The sequence below is a fragment of the Camelus bactrianus genome, chromosome 27 (genome assembly GCF_048773025.1).
Source record: "Camelus bactrianus isolate YW-2024 breed Bactrian camel chromosome 27, ASM4877302v1, whole genome shotgun sequence".
NCBI classification, from domain to species: Eukaryota; Metazoa; Chordata; class Mammalia; order Artiodactyla; family Camelidae; genus Camelus; species Camelus bactrianus.
In genome coordinates this window covers 277406-285267 of record NC_133565.1, presented here as the reverse complement: position 1 = coordinate 285267, position 7862 = coordinate 277406, and the positions used below count along the sequence as shown (strand labels likewise).

At 40.8% G+C, this 7862-nt stretch overlaps 1 long non-coding RNA gene across 1 annotated transcript in view; it reads left to right on the top strand.

Annotated features, from left to right (window-relative positions):
• Nucleotides 1–255: 255 nt before the first annotated feature.
• Nucleotides 256–7862, top strand: part of LOC141575301 (uncharacterized) — a 29523-nt gene continuing 21916 nt past the window's right edge. The window contains exon 1 of the long non-coding RNA XR_012502831.1: nucleotides 256–1038. This is a non-coding gene — a long non-coding RNA (uncharacterized LOC141575301). The remainder of the gene's footprint in view (nucleotides 1039–7862) is intronic.

Sequence of the window (7862 nt, the reverse complement as noted above, 5' to 3'; positions counted from 1 at the left end):
TTCTCTGTGTCCCCCACCAGGCTGTCTGCTGCATGAGAATGGAGACCTGCCTGCTTCACTACCTGCTGTGCCCGGTGTCTGGAACCCGCCCAACACACAGTAGGACGTCAGCGAATGTGTGACGGGTGTGTGATCACTGTAGGCCACAGACAAAAGTCTTCCCAGCAGTGATGGTAAGAGTCATTCATTCTCTACTTACTGAGCCCTACTGTGCACTGGATACTGACCTGGGTGGAAGGCATGCAGTGGATGAGACACAGTGAGCACACACAGCATGTTAGGAGGGACACGTGCTCTGTAGAGCACACAGGGCTGGGGGAAGTCAGGAGTGCAGGAGTGGAGGAGAAGAGGGCGAGGTGGAGACAGTGGTGGCAGAAGAGACAGAGAGGTGGGGCCCAGGTCTTGCAGGGCTTGATGGCTCCTGTGAGGGCTTTTCCTCAGGGCAGCGAAACCATGGCTGGGCGTGGAGCAGGGGCCCGGGTCCTGAATGCTATGCAGGAAATGGAGAAGTTGTCTGCTGGGGAGATGTGCGTGGAGGAGGCTGTCCCTGTAGACTGTGCAGGCAGGGAAGGCTCCTCTGAGGGGCTGACATCTGAGCTGAGCCCTTGTATGGACCGTGTTTCCACCTTCTGTAGACTGGATGCTTTCGTCTGCCCTGCAGGCCTATGCAGGACACACCCTGTTCTCAGTCACCTGGACTTGGCCTCCTGCCTCCCTTGTGGGCCCTCCCACCCCAGAAGGAGTCCTTCTAGATCTAACGCACTACCTCCTCCACTGGACTTGGACTCACACTGAGCCACTGTCCACCTGCCCAACTCACCCAGAGTCAAGTCCAGACACTTGGGGGAGCCCCTCCACCCTAGAGCCCATGAACTTACTCAAATGGCCAGTCCTCAGCCTGCTCACATGCCTCACCCTCCCCTCCTGCAGAAACCCTGTGACAGATCCTGTCCACAGCACCCTGCTCCTCCAATCCTGACCCCAGGCTTTCCCATGGTGTGTGACCCCGCATGGGGTGCAGTCCCCTCCACAAGTCTGGTGAGTAGAAACTACCTTTTCTTTTTTCTTTTGTTAATATATTTATTTTTTAATTTTTATTTTATTGAGTTATAGTCAGTTTGCATTGTTGTGTCAATTTCCAGCATAGAGCATAAATTTGTCAATTGTGTTTACTCTTTCAAGAAACCATCTCTTGGCTTGATTTTTTCAAATGTTTCTAATATCTCTATTTTATTTATTTCCTCCCTGATCTTTATTATTTCCTTCCTTCTGCTTACTTTTGTTATTTTTTGCTCTTCTTTTTCTAATTCTTTTAGGTGGTAAGTTTGATTGTTTATTGCAGTTTTTCCTCTTTTTTGAGGTAGACCTGATACTCTCGCTATAAACTTCCCTCTAAGCACTGCCTTTTCTGGATCCCATAGGTTCTGTGTGGTTGTGTTTTCATCATCATTTATCTCACTGTGTTTTTTTATTTCTTCTTTGATTTCATCATCCACCCATTTTTTTTTTAAAGCAGTATGTTGTTTAACCTCCATGCTGTCATTTATTTCTCCTTTATTTTTCTGTAGTTAATTTCTACTTTTATGGTATTGTGTTCAGAAAAAGTTGCTTCAAATATTTTCTATCTTCTTCAAATTGTTAATGCTTCTTTTGTGCCAAAGTATATGATCTATCCTAGAAAATGTGGTACGTGCGCTTGGGAAGAATGTATATTCTATTTTAGGGAAATATAATGTTCTGAAAATATTAACTAAGACAAATTGTTCTATTTTATCATTTAATTTCTATGTTGTCTTATTAAATTTATGTATGGGAGATCTGTCCAGTGATGTTAATGGATAGTTAAAGTCTTCTACCATGACTGTATTCCGATCAAATTTTCCCTTTTTATCTGTTATGTATTTAGGTGCTCCTATGTTGGGTTCATATATGTTAATGAGTGTAATATCTTCATCTATGACTCCTTTAATCATTATAAAATATCCTTCTTAATCTTTCTTTATAATCTTTGTTTTAAAGTCTATTTTATTTGAAATCACTGTTGATATTCCTGCTTTCTTGTCATTTCCATTTTTGTGGAATATCTTTTTCAATCCTCTCACTTTCAATCTATGTGTGTCCTTCTCCCTAACGTGGGTCTCTTGTATACAGTGTATTGTAGATACTTGCTTTATTATCCACTCTGCACTCTATATCCTTTGATTAAAGCATTTAGTCCATTGACATTTATAATAATTATTGATAGATATGTGTTTATTATATTTTGAACTTTGTTTTGCAGTTGATTTTGTATTTCCTCTTTGTTCCTTTCATTTTCTTTTTGTGGTTTGATAATTTTCCTTTTTATTATCTTGGTGTCTTCTTAGTTTTGTGACTCTATTGTAACTTTTTGGCTTGTGGTTACCCTACTTTGTACATATATTAACCTATTACTATATCTGTTTGTTTAAAAACAGATAGTAATATAAGCTCAAACTCATCCTACCAAGAACGAGAGAGAGAGAGAGAGAGAGAAACCTGTACATTTTCTTGTTCGCCTCCCCCACCCTTAATGATTTAGATGTCCTCTTTTATGATTTCATGTTTATTCTATTGTAATTCATTTTAGGAATCACCTTTCCAATCATGGTTTTCTCCTTTTTGTAGCATCCTGCTTCTTTTCTGTTTAGAGTAAGTCTTTCAATATTTCCTTTAGCATAGGTTTAGTGTTGCTAAATTCTTTTAGTTTTTGCTTGTCTGTGAAGTTCTTTATCTCTCCTTCTATTCTAAAGGATAGCCTTGCTGGATAAAGTATCGTAGGCTGCATCATTTTTTCATTCAGGACTTTGAATATTCCTTGCCCCTCCCTTCTGGCCTGTACTGTTTGTGTAGAGAAATCAGCTGAAAATCTTATGGGGGTTCCCTTGTATCTCATTCTTTGTTTTTCTCTTGCTGCCTTTAGAATCATTTCCTATTCTCAACCCTGGTCATCCTAATTGTAATATGTCTTGGTGTGGGTCTGTTTGGGACCTCCTTGTTTGGGACGCTCTGTGCTTCCTGTACTTGGATATCTGATTCCTTCTTTAGGTTTGGGAAGTTTTCAGTCATGATTTCTTCAAATACCTTTTCAATCCCCTTTGTTCTTTCTTCTCCTTCTGGGACCCCCATTATGAGTAGGTTGGCATGCTTTATGTTATTCCATAGGTCCCTTATATTGCTTTCATTGGTTTTTATTTGTTTTCTCTCAGCTGTTCTGTTGTCCTGTCTTCTAAGTCACATATTCATTCCTCTCAATTATCTAGCCTACATTTTACAGCCTTTAGCTCAACTCTCATCTCAGCAAATAAGTTTTCCAATTTTCACTGGCTCCTCTTTAGAGTTTCAATTTCGTTTTCTGACATATTCTCTGTCTCTATAGACAATCTCTTTTAGTTTCTTCAGTACTTTGATCACTCCTTTCTTGAAATCAACTAGTAGACTATCAATGTCTATTTCATTGATTGTTCTTTCAGGGGATTTATCTTGTTCTTTTAATTGAGAGAGGTGGCTCTGCTTCATCTTGCTTATATCTCTCTGGCACTTTGGCTTATGGAGTATCAGTTATCTACTGTCGTCCTTTAGGAGTTTATTTATTTATATAAAGTAAATGCAGAAATAAAACTAAGCACAAATAAATTAGTTTTAAAAGCAGTATAATCAATAACAGAAGAACATATTGAAACAAGTTAACAATTGAGTTGCGATGAATTTTTAAAACATTAAAGGAAGAAAAATATTTGAGAACACAGTATAATTATAACAGAAGAACAAAACAAAGATAAAAATGAAATTGGACAAATTGAAAGATAATAATATTAGTATTTTAAAAGAAACTTTTAAAAGGGATTAAAAATAGAAATATAAAAATTATTTAAGAAGTAACATTTAAAAAGTAAAAGAAAATGGAACAGAAAAAGAAGAGAGGATGTTCCCGTGGAGATTGTGTGCCCTTAATAATTTTATCAAGATGTCTTTCTTAAATAAGTGTGGTTGCCAAGTCTTACTTCTGTGCCTTTTGTCTGTTATCCCTTTGGTTACGGATGTGGCCGTTAACCTGTTAACCAGAGCCTACCCTGGCTATTGAATTGGGACTCCTATTTGTTTTGTGGTTGTCACAGCTCCTGCCCCTGCCTTGTTTCATGAACTCAGCTCATTGGTTCCAGAGACCCTCTGGTCACACCCTTGGTCTGTGCTGCTCCCAGTGCCTGTAGGTAGACATGTCACATCTCCTCCCAATGCTGCATCTTGGTGCTGCTCTCCTGCATGGTAGGTGGGCAGGGTGTGCCCCTTCCCAATGCCGTGTCCAGGTGCAGCAGTCCTGCACAGTAGTTGGGTTGGTTGCTCCCCTGTTCAGTGCTATTCCCCACTCCACATCTGTTCCACACTCTGTAGGTGGGCTTGAGGCAAATGGCCACACCAGCCCTAGTCCCTGCTCTTTGCCAGAACTCTGCTCCTTGTTCATTTGTCTTAGAGGTGCGAGTTCGTTGAGGCACCAGGACAGAACCTTCCTATATGTCTGGGGATGTAAACAAGTCTGAGTCCCACCTATGAGGCTGCAGAACTGCGAGGTACATATTCAGGTTTCAACCCTGCCTCTGCCTGGGTGGGTATGATGGCTGTGGCTGAGCCTCATCTCTCTTCTTCTGAGAAATCACCAGTTATGTTGCCGTGGGTCAGCAGAGACAAAGGCAAAACTCCCCTTCCCCCAGGCAAGCCAGCAATGTTGCTTTGCTTTATTTTTTTCTTATTTTATCGGGGTCCCAGGCTGTTCTGCTCTGTATACAATCCAAGCAGTTGTCCACAGCACACTGTAGTCCCCCAGGGTTACCACTGTACATTCAACCAGAGTCTGCCTGGATCCAGCAGCCTGTCCCTTCCCATCCCTGATTCACTTCTAGGTTTGGGGGTTGTTGACACACTTTGTGCCCATGTAACTTAATTCTGTCAGTCAAGGCGGTTCTGTACACTTCTGAGCCTCAGAGGTTCCCTGTCCATCCTGCTGACCTCTCCGTTGGGAAGGGGGAGACCCAGTCAACCAGCACTATCCCTCCTTTGCTGCTCCCTCTTCAAAGGACCAAACCCAAGCCATTTTGCATTTTCGTCCTTCTTTTTTCCGTTTCTCCTACCAGATTGGTGGCACATTTTGTATTTTGAAGATGGCAATGTTTTATCAAAGTTCAGCAGATGTTCTGAGTGGGTGGGTGTGTCTGTGAATGTCAGTCTTGGTGTATTTATTGGAGAGGATAAGATACAAGTATCCTTCTACTCCACTAACTTGGCCTTTCTCCAAGAATATGCACTCAATAATTTTGTCATAAGGTTGTTTTTAATTATGGGTGGTTGCCAAGTCTTCCTTCCATGCCTTTTGCCTGTTATCCCCTTTGTTGGTGGTGTGGCTAGTGTTCTGGTGGCCTGAGTCTGCCCTGGATATTGAGCAGGAGCTCCTTTTTTCCTGTGGTTGTCACACTCCTGCCCATATCCTGCTGTGAAAACTCCACTTGCTGGTTCCAGAGGCCCTCCAGTCGTGCTCCTGGTCTGTGTCCCAGCATCAGTAAGTGTGTGGTCTGCACCCCCACCAGATGCCTGGTCCCAGTACCACACTTGTGCAAGGTAGTTGGCAGGTAGCTCCCCTGCCGCATTAGGTCCATGCTTCATAGGTGGACTCAGAGAAAACAGCTGCACTAGCCCTCACCCCTGCTCTGTTCCAGAACACTGCTTCTTGTCCATTTGTCTTAGAAGAGCCAATTCAGAGAGGCATCGGTGTGTAATGGTCCCCTCTGCTTGGGACTGTAAACAAATCTCAGTGCCACCTATGAGGTTGTGGAGCCCCTAGGTAGGGATTCGGGTTTTGACCCCTCCTTCACCTGGGAACCTTGAACCAGAAAATATGGTGGCTATGGCTGAGCCTTGACTCTCTTCTCCCAAGAAGTCTCCAATAATGGCACTGTGGGTCTGTGGACACAAAGGCTACGGATCCCCTTCCCCCCAGGGCAGACCAGCAGTGTTGCTGTGCTTTTTTTTTTTTTTTTTTGGATTTTATGGGGGACCCAGGCTGTTCTAATCTGTATACTCTCCCAGCCATGGCACACAGAACATTGCAGTCCCCCAAGGTTTCCTCTGTACAGTCAGCCCGAATCCTCTGCTCGACTCAGACAGCCTGTCCCATCCCACCTCTGCTGGTTCACGTCTAGGGCTGGGGATCATTGGGACTCTTTGTGCCCAATTAACTTAGTTCTGTCAAAGGCTATTCTGTACAGATCCGAGCTGCAGATGTTCCCTCTCCATCTTGCTGAACTCGCCATTGGAGTTGGGTAGACCCAGTGTATTAATGCTATTACTCCTTTGCAGCTCCCTCCTCATTGGAATGGTCCTGAACTATTTTCCTTTTTCTTCTTTTCTCCTAACAGATTTGTGGAAAATTTTATCTTTTGAAGAAGGCAATATTCTGTCAAAGTTCAGCAGGTGTTCTGGGTGGTGGGTGTGTCTGTGGATGTCACTCTTGGTGAATTTGTGGGAGAGGCTGAGCTCTGAGCATCTTTTTTACTCAACCATCTTTCCTCCTCCTTCACTTTTTCTTTTGATTGGAACACTTAGTCCATTGACATTTATAGTAGTTATTTTATAGATGTGGTTTTATTGCCATTTTGAAATTTGTTTTCCAGTTGATTTGGTATTTCTTATTTGTTTCTTTCTTTTATTTTTTTTTTTATTTTTGTCATTTGATAAATATCTTTTCTATAAGTTTGGTTTCTTTTTGGGTTTTATGACTCTTTATATACTTCTGATTTGTGGTTATCTTGTCTTTCAAGTATGGTAATCCCTTACTTCATCTGTTTGGTTTTAGTTGATAGTCATGTAGGCCCAAGTGCATCCTAAAAAGAAAGAAGACAAAAAGAAAGAAGAAAAAAAAAAAAAAGAAAGGGAACAAAATCTATATTCTCTTGCTCTCCTCTTTCACCTTTTATGATTTTGCTATTCTCTCTTTCTCTCTTTCTTTCTTGCTTTCTTTATTGACTTGCTGACTTATTTATATCTTCATGTTTTCCCTTGCAATTCACTGTATTTATTGCATTTCCAATTATGGTTTCCTAATTTCTATAGTTTCCTGTTTATATTTTATTTAGATTAGAACTTTCAATTTTTTTTTTTTAGCATAGATTTAGTACTGCTGAATTCTTTTAGTTTTGCTTGTCTATGAAATTCTTTCTCTCTCTTTCTGTTCTAAAGGAGAGTCTTTCTAAATAGAATATCCTAGTTTGTAGCCTTTTCTCATTCAGGACTTTGAATATATCTTGCCACTCCCTTCTGGCCAGAAGTTTTTATGTAGAGAAATCTGCTGAATGCTTATGGGGCTCCCTTGTAACTAACATTTTGTTTTTCTCTCACTGCCTTTAGAATATTTTCTTTATCTTTAATTTTAACCATTTTAATTATAATATGTCTTGGTGTAGGTCTGTTTGGTTTCTTCTTGTTTGAGACCCTCTGTGCCTCCTGTACTTGGATAATTCTTTCCTTCTTAAGGTTTGGAAAGTTTTCAGTCATGATTTCTTTAACTATTTTTTCAATCCCCTTTTCTCTTTCTTCTCCTTCTGGGACCCACTATTATGCATAGGCTGGCACACTGTATATTATCTTGCTTTAATTGGTATTTATTGGCTTTTATGTCTGCTGTATTGGGTTATTTCTTTTATCTTGTCTCCTAAGTCATTTATTCATTCCTCTGCGTTATCTAGTCTGCTTTTGATTGCCTGTAGTTGAATTTTCTATTTTTAACTAGCTCTTCTTTATAGTTTAAATTTTCTTTTCAAAGTTTTCTGTCTTTATTGATAGTCTCTTTTAGTTCT